This window comes from Sander vitreus, unplaced genomic scaffold (assembly GCF_031162955.1).
Source record: "Sander vitreus isolate 19-12246 unplaced genomic scaffold, sanVit1 ctg707_0, whole genome shotgun sequence".
Lineage (NCBI taxonomy): Eukaryota > Metazoa > Chordata > Actinopteri > Perciformes > Percidae > Sander > Sander vitreus.
Genome location: NW_027595795.1, coordinates 1 through 12,089, shown reverse-complemented (window position 1 = coordinate 12,089; position 12,089 = coordinate 1). Strand labels below are relative to the sequence as shown.

At 39.9% G+C, this 12,089-nt stretch overlaps 8 non-coding genes and 1 pseudogene across 8 annotated transcripts; all 9 read left to right on the top strand.

Annotated features, from left to right (window-relative positions):
• Window positions 1-1,282: 1,282 nt before the first annotated feature.
• Window positions 1,283-1,401, top strand: LOC144514822 (5S ribosomal RNA). The gene has a single exon (XR_013501579.1). It is a non-coding gene; the product is annotated as a 5S ribosomal RNA (ribosomal RNA).
• An 874-nt stretch (window positions 1,402-2,275) lies between these two features.
• Window positions 2,276-2,394, top strand: LOC144514821 (5S ribosomal RNA). Its single transcript, XR_013501578.1, has one exon. It is a non-coding gene; the product is annotated as a 5S ribosomal RNA (ribosomal RNA).
• Window positions 2,395-3,273: 879 nt separating this feature from the next.
• Window positions 3,274-3,393, top strand: LOC144514817 (5S ribosomal RNA). The gene has a single exon (XR_013501575.1). It is a non-coding gene; the product is annotated as a 5S ribosomal RNA (ribosomal RNA).
• Window positions 3,394-4,272: 879 nt separating this feature from the next.
• LOC144514815 (5S ribosomal RNA) lies at window positions 4,273-4,392 on the top strand. The gene has a single exon (XR_013501573.1). It is a non-coding gene; the product is annotated as a 5S ribosomal RNA (ribosomal RNA).
• Window positions 4,393-5,268: 876 nt separating this feature from the next.
• On the top strand, window positions 5,269-5,389 carry LOC144514818 (5S ribosomal RNA; annotated as a pseudogene).
• Window positions 5,390-6,263: 874 nt separating this feature from the next.
• On the top strand, window positions 6,264-6,382 carry LOC144514820 (5S ribosomal RNA). The gene has a single exon (XR_013501577.1). It is a non-coding gene; the product is annotated as a 5S ribosomal RNA (ribosomal RNA).
• An 878-nt stretch (window positions 6,383-7,260) lies between these two features.
• LOC144514819 (5S ribosomal RNA) lies at window positions 7,261-7,379 on the top strand. The gene has a single exon (XR_013501576.1). It is a non-coding gene; the product is annotated as a 5S ribosomal RNA (ribosomal RNA).
• An 878-nt stretch (window positions 7,380-8,257) lies between these two features.
• LOC144514814 (5S ribosomal RNA) lies at window positions 8,258-8,376 on the top strand. The gene has a single exon (XR_013501572.1). It is a non-coding gene; the product is annotated as a 5S ribosomal RNA (ribosomal RNA).
• Window positions 8,377-9,252: 876 nt separating this feature from the next.
• On the top strand, window positions 9,253-9,370 carry LOC144514816 (5S ribosomal RNA). Its single transcript, XR_013501574.1, has one exon. It is a non-coding gene; the product is annotated as a 5S ribosomal RNA (ribosomal RNA).
• Window positions 9,371-12,089: the final 2,719 nt, after the last annotated feature.

Sequence of the window (12,089 nt, the reverse complement as noted above, 5' to 3'; positions counted from 1 at the left end):
CAACAGGCTAAATGAATGAATAAATATGGAACAAAACAAATGAAAGAATGCTTAAAAAATGCAGCAGTGTTAATTACAGTACCGAAAAAGAGAGCAAAAAAAGCAATTCAACTTGTTGGTTCGAAGATAGTGTAGTTGAACTACCAGAGGGAAACTGCACCAAAATGTATGGAGTGCACTACTAGTGTGATTACATGTAGTTGAGTACTCATCAGCAAACTGCGTCTTCAACGGTTTTGAGAACCTCTGGGGTTCATCGGTCTTTAAATAGCTTGTTTTCACTTGAGTGCACTCGCTTACGGCCCATACCACCTGAACACGCCCGATCTCGATCCGATCTCGCGGAAGCTAAGCGAGGCCGGGCCGGGTCAGTACGCAGATGGGACCGACCATGCGGAATGCCGGTGCTGTAAGCTTTTCTTTTCCGTCAGCAGAGGCGCTAATGGTCAAATGAAGCAAAAGCAAAACACTGTCTTCATTTTCTGAGCTCACTAGATGCCACTTTCTGTTCAACAAGGGTTGAAAACACCTGAATTGCCATTCCTTTAACCCTTTTCTTTGAACAGGATTTGCCATCTAGTGAGCTTGAAAATAAAGACAGTGGTTTGCAAGCTTCATTTCACCATCGCTCAGAGGCGCTACTCCTCCTTTGCTGGAGACAGAGCTGACAAGGAAACTGTACGGAGGATGCAACTTTTTTTTGGAAGCAACATCTTTAATTAAAACTAAAATAAACAACCTCACAGTGTTCAACAATTCAAGTAGGAGTTCATGCACTTTGACCATGAATTCTTTGTTCTTGTTCTTCAAGATTGTGCCGATCTGGATAGTTTTGAAATCAAAGATATCTACATTTTGGATCATGCAAATTTACGGAAGACGACAAGTCACTCAAGTCTGAGTAAAGGTAAAGTTCAAAAGAATTGAGAAATAATTACAGTAATGAAAAAAATAAACATGGAAATACATACATGTAAGAATACATATAGCAACAGGCTAAATGAATGAATAAATATGGAACAAAACAAATGAAAGAATGCTTAAAAATACAGCAGTGTTAATTACAGTACCGAAAAAAAGAGAGCAAAAAAAGCAATTCAACTTGTTGGTTCGAAGATTAATGTAGTTGAACTACCAGAGAGCTACTGCAAAATGTATAGGTGCACTACTAGTGTGATTACATGTAGTTGAGTACTCCTCAACCCCAAACTGCGTCTTCAACAGTTTTGAGAACCTCTGGGGTTCATCGTCTTTAAATAGCTTGTTTTCACTTGGTACACTCGCTTACGGCCATACCACCCTGAACACGCCCGATCTCGTCCGATCTCGGAAGCTAAGCAGGGTCGGGCCGGGTCAGTACTTGGATGGGAGACCGCCTGGGAATACCCGGTGCTGTAAGCTTTTCTTTTCCGTCAGCAGAGGGCGCTAGTAATGGTCAAATGAAGCAAAGCAAAACACTGTCTTCATTTTCTGAGCTCACTAGATGCCACTTTCTGTTCAACAAAGGGTTGAAAACACACTGAATTGCCATTCCTTTAACCCTTTTCTTTGAACAGAGATTGCCATCTAGTGAGCTTAGAAAATAAAGACAGTGGTTTGCAAAGCTTCATTTCACCATCGCCAGAGGCGCTACTCCTCCTTTGCTGGAGACAGAGCTGACAAGGAAACTGTACGGAGGATGCAACTTTTTTTTTGGAAGCAACATCTTTAATTAAAACTAAAATAAACAACCTCACAGTGTTCAACAATTCAAGTAGGAGTTCATGCACTTTGACCATGAATTCTTTGTTCTTGTTCTTCAAGATTGTGCCGATCTGGATAGTTTTGAAATCAAAGATATCTACATTTTGGATCATGCAAATTTACGGAAGACGACAAGTCACTCAAGTCTGAGTAAGGTAAAGTTCAAAAGAATTGAGAAATAATTACAGTAATGAAAAAAATAAACATGGAAATACATACATGTAAGAATACATATAGCAACAGGCTAAATGAATGAATAAATATGGAACAAAACAAATGAAAGAATGCTTAAAAAATACAGCAGTGTTAATTACAGTACCGAAAAAAAGAGAGCAAAAAAAAGCAATTCAACTTGTTGGTTCGAAGATGAATGTAGTTGAACTACCAGAGAGCTACTGCAAAATGTATAGGTGCACTACTAGTGTGATTACATGTAGTTGAGTACTCCTCAACCCCAAACTGCGTCTTCAACAGTTTTGAGAACCTCTGGGGTTCATCGTCTTTAAATAGCTTGTTTTCACTTGGTACACTCGCTTACGGCCATACCACCCTGAACACGCCCGATCTCGTCCGATCTCGGAAGCTAAGCAGGGTCGGGCCGGGTCAGTACTTGGATGGGAGACCGCCTGGGAATACCCGGTGCTGTAAGCTTTTCTTTTCCGTCAGCAGAGGGCGCTAGTAATGGTCAAATGAAGCAAAGCAAAACACTGTCTTCATTTTCTGAGCTCACTAGATGCCACTTTCTGTTCAACAAAGGGTTGAAAACACACTGAATTGCCATTCCTTTAACCCTTTTCTTTGAACAGAGATTGCCATCTAGTGAGCTTAGAAAAATAAAGACAGTGGTTTGCAAGCTTCATTTCACCATCGCCAGAGGGCGCTACTCCTCCTTTGCTGGAGACAGAGCTGACAAGGGAAACTGTACGGAGGATGCAACTTTTTTTTTGGAAGCAACATCTTTAATTAAAACTAAAATAAACAACCTCACAGTGTTCAACAATTCAAGTAGGAGTTCATGCACTTTGACCATGAATTCTTTGTTCTTGTTCTTCAAGATTGTGCCGATCTGGATAGTTTTGAAATCAAAGATATCTACATTTTGGATCATGCAAATTTACGGAAGACGACAAGTCACTCAAGTCTGAGTAAAGGTAAAGTTCAAAGAATTGAGAAATAATTACAGTAATGAAAAAAAATAAACATGGAAATACATACATGTAAGAATACATATAGCAACAGGCTAAATGAATGAATAAATATGGAACAAAACAAATGAAAGAATGCTTAAAAAATACAGCAGTGTTAATTACAGTACCGAAAAAAAGAGAGCAAAAAAAAGCAATTCAACTTGTTGGTTCGAAGATGAATGTAGTTGAACTACCAGAGAGCTACTGCAAAATGTATAGGTGCACTACTAGTGTGATTACATGTAGTTGAGTACTCCTCAACCCCAAACTGCGTCTTCAACAGTTTTGAGAACCTCTGGGGTTCATCGTCTTTAAATAGCTTGTTTTTCACTTGGTACACTAAACTTACGGCCATACCACCCTGAACACGCCCGATCTCGTCCGATCTCGGAAGCTAAGCAGGAGTCGGGCCGGGTCAGTACTTGGATGGGAGACCGCCTGGGAATACCCGGTGCTGTAAGCTTTTCTTTTCCGTCAGCAGAGGCGCTAGTAATGGTCAAATGAAGCAAAGCAAAACACTGTCTTCATTTTCTGAGCTCACTAGATGCCACTTTCTGTTCAACAAAGGGTTGAAAAACACACTGAATTGCCATTCCTTTAACCCTTTTCTTTGAACAGAGATTGCCATCTAGTGAGCTTAGAAAATAAAGACAGTGGTTTGCAAAGCTTCATTTCACCATCGCCAGAGAGCGCTACTCCTCCTTTGCTGGAGACAGAGCTGACAAGGAAACTGTACGGAGGATGCAACTTTTTTTTTGGAAGCAACATCTTTAATTAAAACTAAAATAAACAACCTCACAGTGTTCAACAATTCAAGTAGGAGTTCATGCACTTTGACCATGAATTCTTTGTTCTTGTTCTTCAAGATTGTGCCGATCTGGATAGTTTTGAAATCAAAGATATCTACATTTTGGATCATGCAAATTCTACGGAAGGCGACAAGTCACTCAAGTCTGAGTAAAGGTAAAGTTCAAAAGAATTGAGAAATAATTACAGTAATGAAAAAAATAAACATGGAAATACATACATGTAAGAATACATATAGCAACAGGCTAAATGAATGAATAAATATGGAACAAAACAAATGAAAGAATGCTTAAAAAATACAGCAGTGTTAATTACAGTACCCGAAAAAAAGAGAGCAAAAAAAAGCAATTCAACTTGTTGGTTCGAAGATGAATGTAGTTGAACTACCAGAAAGCTACTGCAAAATGTATAGGTGCACTACTAGTGTGATTACATGTAGTTGAGTACTCCTCAACCCCCAAACTGCGTCTTCAACAGTTTTGAGAACCTCTGGGGTTCATCGTCTTTAAATAGCTTGTTTTCACTTGGTACACTCGCTTACGGCCATACCACCCTGAACACGCCCGATCTCGTCCGATCTCGGAAGCTAAGCAGGGTCGGGCCGGGTCAGTACTTGGATGGGGAGACCGCCTGGGAATACCCGGTGCTGTAAGCTTTTCTTTTCCGTCAGCAGAGGGCGCTAGTAATGGTCAAATGAAGCAAAGCAAAACACTGTCTTCATTTTTCTGAGCTCACTAGATGCCACTTTCTGTTCAACAAAGGGTTGAAAACACACTGAATTGCCATTCCTTTAACCCTTTTCTTTGAACAGAGATTGCCATCTAGTGAGCTTAGAAAATAAAGACAGTGGTTTACTAAGCTTCATTTCACCATCGCCAGAGGCGCTACTCCTCCTTTGCTGGAGACAGAGCTGACAAGGAAACTGTACGGAGGATGCAACTTTTTTTTGGAAGCAACATCTTTAATTAAAACTAAAATAAACAACCTCACAGTGTTCAACAATTCAAGTAGGAGTTCATGCACTTTGACCATGAATTCTTTGTTCTTGTTCTTCAAGATTGTGCCGATCTGGATAGTTTTGAAATCAAAGATATCTACATTTTGGATCATGCAAATTTACGGAAGAGCGACAAGTCACTCAAGTCTGAGTAAAGGTAAAGTTCAAAAGAATTGAGAAATAATTACAGTAATGAAAAAAATAAACATGGAAATACATACATGTAAGAATACATATAGCAACAGGCTAAATGAATGAATAAATATGGAACAAAACAAATGAAAGAATGCTTAAAAAATACAGCAGTGTTAATTACAGTACCGAAAAAAAAGAGAGCAAAAAAAGCAATTCAACTTGTTGGTTCGAAGATGAATGTAGTTGAACTACCAGAGAGCTACTGCAAAATGTATAGGTGCACTACTAGTGTGATTACATGTAGTTGAGTACTCCTCAACCCCAAACTGCGTCTTCAACAGTTTTGAGAACCTCTGGGGTTCATCGTCTTTAAATAGCTTGTTTTCACTTGGTACACTCGCTTACGGCCATACCACCCTGAACACGCCCGATCTCGTCCGATCTCGGAAGCTAAGCAGGGAGTCGGGCCGAGGTCAGTACTGGATGGGAGACCGCCTGGGAATACCCGGTGCTGTAAGCTTTTCTTTTCCGTCAGCAGAGGCGCTAGTAATGGTCAAATGAAGCAAAGCAAAACACTGTCTTCATTTTCTGAGCTCACTAGATGCCACTTTCTGTTCAACAAAGGGTTGAAAACACACTGAATTGCCATTCCTTTAACCCTTTTCTTTGAACAGAGATTGCCATCTAGTGAGCTTAGAAAATAAAGACAGTGGTTTTACAAGCTTCATTTCACCATCGCCAGAGGCGCTACTCCTCCTTTGCTGGAGACAGAGCTGACAAGGAAACTGTACGGAGGATGCAACTTTTTTTTGGAAGCAACATCTTTAATTAAAACTAAAATAAACAACCTCACAGTGTTCAACAATTCAAGTAGGAGTTCATGCACTTTGACCATGAATTCTTTGTTCTTGTTCTTCAAGATTGTGCCGATCTGGATAGTTTTGAAATCAAAGATATCTACATTTTGGATCATGCAAATTTACGAGAAGACGACAAGTCACTCAAGTCTGAGTAAAGGTAAAGTTCAAAGAATTGAGAAATAATTACAGTAATGAAAAAAATAAACATGGAAATACATACATGTAAGAATACATATAGCAACAGGCTAAATGAATGAATAAATATGGAACAAAACAAATGAAAGAATGCTTAAAAAAATACAGCAGTGTTAATTACAGTACCGAAAAAAAGAGAGCAAAAAAAAGCAATTCAACTTGTTGGTTCGAAGATGAATGTAGTTGAACTACCAGAGAGCTACTGCAAAATGTATAGGTGCACTACTAGTGTGATTACATGTAGTTGAGTACTCCTCAACCCCAAACTGCGTCTTCAACAGTTTTGAGAACCTCTGGGGTTCATCGTCTTTAAATAGCTTGTTTTCACTTGGTACACTCGCTTACGGCCATACCACCCTGAACACGCCCGATCTCGTCCGATCTCGGAAGCTAAGCAGGGTCGGGCCGGGTCAGTACTTGGATGGGAGACCGCCTGGGAATACCCGGTGCTGTAAGCTTTTCTTTTCCGTCAGCAGAGGGCGCTAGTAATGGTCAAATGAAGCAAAGCAAAAACACTGTCTTCATTTTCTGAGCTCACTAGATGCCACTTTCTGTTCAACAAAGGGTTGAAAACACACTGAATTGCCATTCCTTTAACCCTTTTCTTTGAACAGAGATTGCCATCTAGTGAGCTTAGAAAATAAAGACAGTGGTTTGCAAAGCTTCATTTCACCATCGCCAGAGGCGCTACTCCTCCTTTGCTGGAGACAGAGCTGACAAGGAAACTGTACGGAGGATGCAACTTTTTTTTGGAAGCAACATCTTTAATTAAAACTAAAATAAACAACCTCACAGTGTTCAACAATTCAAGTAGGAGTTCATGCACTTTGACCATGAATTCTTTGTTCTTGTTCTTCAAGATTGTGCCGATCTGGATAGTTTTGAAATCAAAGATATCTACATTTTGGATCATGCAAATTCTACGGAAGACGACAAGTCACTCAAGTCTGAGTAAAGGTAAAGTTCAAAAGAATTGAGAAATAATTACAGTAATGAAAAAAATAAACATGGAAATACATACATGTAAGAATACATATAGCAACAGGCTAAATGAATGAATAAATATGGAACAAAACAAATGAAAGAATGCTTAAAAAATACAGCAGTGTTAATTACAGTACCGAAAAAAAGAGAGCAAAAAAAAGCAATTCAACTTGTTGGTTCGAAGATGAATGTAGTTGAACTACCAGAGAGCTACTGCAAAATGTATAGGGTGCACTACTAGTGTGATTACATGTAGTTGAGTACTCCTCAACCCCCAAACTGCGTCTTCAACAGTTTTGAGAACCTCTGGGGTTCATCGTCTTTAAATAGCTTGTTTTCACTTGGTACACTCGCTTACGGCCATACCACCCTGAACACGCCCGATCTCGTCCGATCTCGGAAGCTAAGCAGGGTCGGGCCGGGTCAGTACTTGGATGGGAGACCGCCTGGGAATACCCGGTGCTGTAAGCTTTTCTTTTCCGTCAGCAGAGGGGCGCTAGTAATGGTCAAATGAAGCAAAGCAAAACACTGTCTTCATTTTCTGAGCTCACTAGATGCCACTTTCTGTTCAACAAAGGGTTGAAAAACACACTGAATTGCCATTCCTTTAACCCTTTTCTTTGAACAGGGATTGCCATCTAGTGAGCTTAGAAAAACTAAAGACAGTGGTTTCACAAGCTTCATTTCACCATCGTCAGAGGCGCTACTCCTCCTTTGCTGGAGACAGAGCTGACAAGGAAACTGTACGGAGGATGCAACTTTTTTTTGGAAGCAACATCTTTAATTAAAACTAAAATAAACAACCTCACAGTGTTCAACAATTCAAGTAGGAGTTCATGCACTTTGACCATGAATTCTTTGTTCTTGTTCTTCAAGATTGTGCCGATCTGGATAGTTTTGAAATCAAAGATATCTACATTTTGGATCATGCAAATTTACGGAAGGCGACAAGTCACTCAAGTCTGAGTAAGGTAAAGTTCAAAAGAATTGAGAAATAATTACAGTAATGAAAAAAATAAACATGGAAATACATACATGTAAGAATACATATAGCAACAGGCTAAATGAATGAATAAATATGGAACAAAACAAATGAAAGAATGCTTAAAAAATACAGCAGTGTTAATTACAGTACCGAAAAAAAAGAGCAAAAAAAAGCAATTCAACTTGTTGGTTCGAAGATGAATGTAGTTGAACTACCAGAGAGCTACTGCAAAATGTATAGGTGCACTACTAGTGTGATTACATGTAGTTGAGTACTCCTCAACCCCCAAACTGCGTCTTCAACAGTTTTGAGAACCTCTGGGGTTCATCGTCTTTAAATAGCTTGTTTTCACTTGGTACACTCAGCTTACGGCCATACCACCCTGAACACGCCCGATCTCGTCCGATCTCGGAAGCTAAGCAGGGTCGGGCCGGGTCAGTACTTGGATGGGAGACCGCCTGGGAATACCCGGTGCTGTAAGCTTTTCTTTTCCGTCAGCAGAGGGCGCTAGTAATGGTCAAATGAAGCAAAGCAAAACACTGTCTTCATTTTCTGAGCTCACTAGATGCCACTTTCTGTTCAACAAAGGGTTGAAAACACACTGAATTGCCATTCCTTTAACCCTTTTCTTTGAACAGAGATTGCCATCTAGTGAGCTTAGAAAATAAAGACAGTGGTTTTCAAGCTTCATTTCACCATCGCCAGAGGCGCTACTCCTCCTTTGCTGGAGACAGAGCTGACAAGGAAACTGTACGGAGGATGCAACTTTTTTTTTGGAAGCAACATCTTTAATTAAAACTAAAATAAACAACCTCACAGTGTTCAACAATTCAAGTAGGAGTTCATGCACTTTGACCATGAATTCTTTGTTCTTGTTCTTCAAGATTGTGCCGATCTGGATAGTTTTGAAATCAAAGATATCTACATTTTGGATCATGCAAATTTACGGAAGACGACAAGTCACTCAAGTCTGAGTAAAGGTAAAGTTCAAAAGAATTGAGAAATAATTACAGTAATGAAAAAAATAAACATGGAAATACATACATGTAAGAATACATATAGCAACAGGCTAAATGAATGAATAAATATGGAACAAAACAAATGAAAGAATGCTTAAAAAATACAGCAGTGTTAATTACAGTACCGAAAAAAAGAGAGCAAAAAAAAGCAATTCAACTTGTTGGTTCGAAGATGAATGTAGTTGAACTACCAGAGAGCTACTGCAAAAATGTATAGGTGCACTACTAGTGTGATTACATGTAGTTGAGTACTCCTCAACCCCCAAACTGCGTCTTCAACAGTTTTGAGAACCTCTGGGGTTCATCGTCTTTAAATAGCTTGTTTTCACTTGGTACACTCGCTTACGGCCATACCACCCTGAACACGCCCGATCTCGTCCGATCTCGGAAGCTAAGCAGGGTCGGGCGGGTCAGTACTTGGATGGGAGACCGCCTGGGAATACCCGGTGCTGTAAGCTTTTCTTTTCCGTCAGCAGAGGGCGCTAGTAATGGTCAAATGAAGCAAAAGCAAAACACTGTCTTCATTTTCTGAGCTCACTAGATGCCACTTTCTGTTCAACAAAGGGTTGAAAACACACTGAATTGCCATTCCTTTAACCCTTTTCTTTGAACAGGGATTGCCATCTAGTGAGCTTAGAAAATAAAGACGGTGGTTTGCAAAGCTTCATTTCACCATCGCCAGAGGCGCTACTCCTCCTTTGCTGGAGACAGAGCTGACAAGGAAACTGTACGGAGGATGCAACTTTTTTTTGGAAGCAACATCTTTAATTAAAACTAAAATAAACAACCTCACAGTGTTCAACAATTCAAGTAGGAGTTCATGCACTTTGACCATGAATTCTTTGTTCTTGTTCTTCAAGATTGTGCGATCTGGATAGTTTGAAATCAAAGATATCTACATTTTGGATCATGCAAATTTACGGAAGGCGACAAGTCACTCAAGTCTGAGTAAAGGTAAAGTTCAAAAGAATTGAGAAATAATTACAGTAATGAAAAAAATAAACATGGAAATACATACATGTAAGAATACATATAGCAACAGGCTAAATGAATGAATAAATGATGGAACAAAACAAATGAAAGAATGCTTAAAAATACAGCAGTCAGTGTTAATTGCAGTACCCGAAAAAGAAGAGCAGCAATTCAACATGTTGGTTCGAAGATGAATCGTAGTTGAACTACCAGAGAGGCTGCATGTATGGAGTGCACTACTAGTGTGATTACATGTGGTTGAGTGCTCCTCCACTAACGAAACTGCGTCTTCAACAGTTTTGAGAACCTGGGGTTCATCGATCTTTAAATAGCTTGTTTTCACTTGGTGCACTCGCTTCTGGCCGCTACCACCTGAACACGCCCGATCTCGTCCGATCTCGGAAGCTAAGCAGGAGTCGGGCAGATCAGTACTGGATGGGAGACTGCCTGGGAATACCCGGTGCATAAGCTTTTCTTTTCCGTCAGCAGAGGCGCTATTAATGGTCAAATAAGCAAGCAAAACACTGTCTTCATTTTCTGAGCTCACTAGATGCCACTTTCTGTTAAACAAAGGGTTGAAAACACACTGGTGCTATTCAACTAACCCTTTTCTTTGAACTAGAGATTGCCATCTAGTGAGCTTAAAGCATTAGTGTTCAAGCTTCATTTCACCATACTCCAGAGGCGCTACTCCTCCTTTGCTGGAGACAAGGCAAACAAAGGAAACTTCTGAGAGGATGCAACTTTTTTTTTTGAGAGCATCTTTTAATTAAAACTAAAATAAACAACCTCACAGTGTTCAACAATTCAAGTAGGGTTCATGCACTTTGACCATGAATTCTTTGTTCTTCGTTCTTCAGATTGTGCGATCTGGATAGTTTTGAAATCAGTATCTGCATATTGGATCATGCAAATTCACGAGGAAGGCGACCGTCACTCAAGTCTGAGTAAAAGGTAAAGTTCAAAAAAGAATTGAGAAATAATTACAGTAATGAAAAAAATAAACATGGGGAAATACATACATGTAAGGCCCATTACAGCAACAGGCTAAATGAGAATGTGAATAAATATGGAACAAAAACAAATGAAAGAATGCTTAAAAAATACAGCAGTGTTAATTACAGTACCGAAAGAGAGAGCAGCAATTCCAGCTTGTTGGTTCGAAGATGAATGTAGTTGAACTACCAGAGAGCTACTGCAAAATGTATGGTGCACCTCAGTGTGATTACATGTAGTTGAGTGCTCACCAACCCCCAAGCCCCTGCGTCTTCAACAGTTTTTTATCTGGGGTTCATCGTCTTTAAATAGCTTGTTTTTCACTTGGTGACACAAGCACGGCCATACCACCTGAACAGCGATCTCGTCCGATCTCGGAAGCTAAGCAGGAGTCGGGCCGGGTCCAGTACTTGGATGGGGAGACATGCAGAATACCTGGTGCTGTAAGCTTTCTTTTCCGTCAGCAGAGGCGCTAGTAATGGTCAAATGAAGCAAAGCAAAACACTGTCTTCATTTTCTGAGCTCACTAGATGCTGCTCTGTTCAACAAAGGGTTGAAAACACTGAATTGCCATTCCTTTAACCCTTTTCTTTGAACAGGGTGCCATCCCAGAAATGATGACTTAGACAAAATAAGAGACCAGTGGTTTGCAAAGCTATTTCACTTTCATCGCCAGCCAGGCGCTACTCCTCCTTTTGCTGGAGACAGAGCTGACAAGAGAGGCTGATGCACGGAGGATGCAACTGGAAGCAACATCTTTAATTAAAACTAAAATAAAAACAACCTCACAGTGTTCAACAATTCAGAAGTAGGAGTTCATCATACACTTTGACCATGAATTCTTTGTTCTTCGTTTTCCTAACTTCAAGATTGTGCCGATCTGGATGGACGTGAAAATCAAAGATATCAACATTTTGGATCATGCAAATACACGGAAAGGCGGCTCCGATCACTCAAGTCTGAGTAAAGGTAAAGTTGCAAAAAGAGTGATAAATAATTACAGTAATGAAAAAAATAAACATGGAAATACACACACGCAGAATACATATAGCAACAGGCTAAATGAATGAATAAGAAAGTATGGAACAAAACAAATGAAAGAATGCTTAAAAATACAGCAGTGTTAGTGCGAGAGTACCGAAAAAAAGAGAGAGCAGCAATTCCAGCTTGTTGGTTCGAAGATGAGATGTAGTTGAACTACCAGAGAGG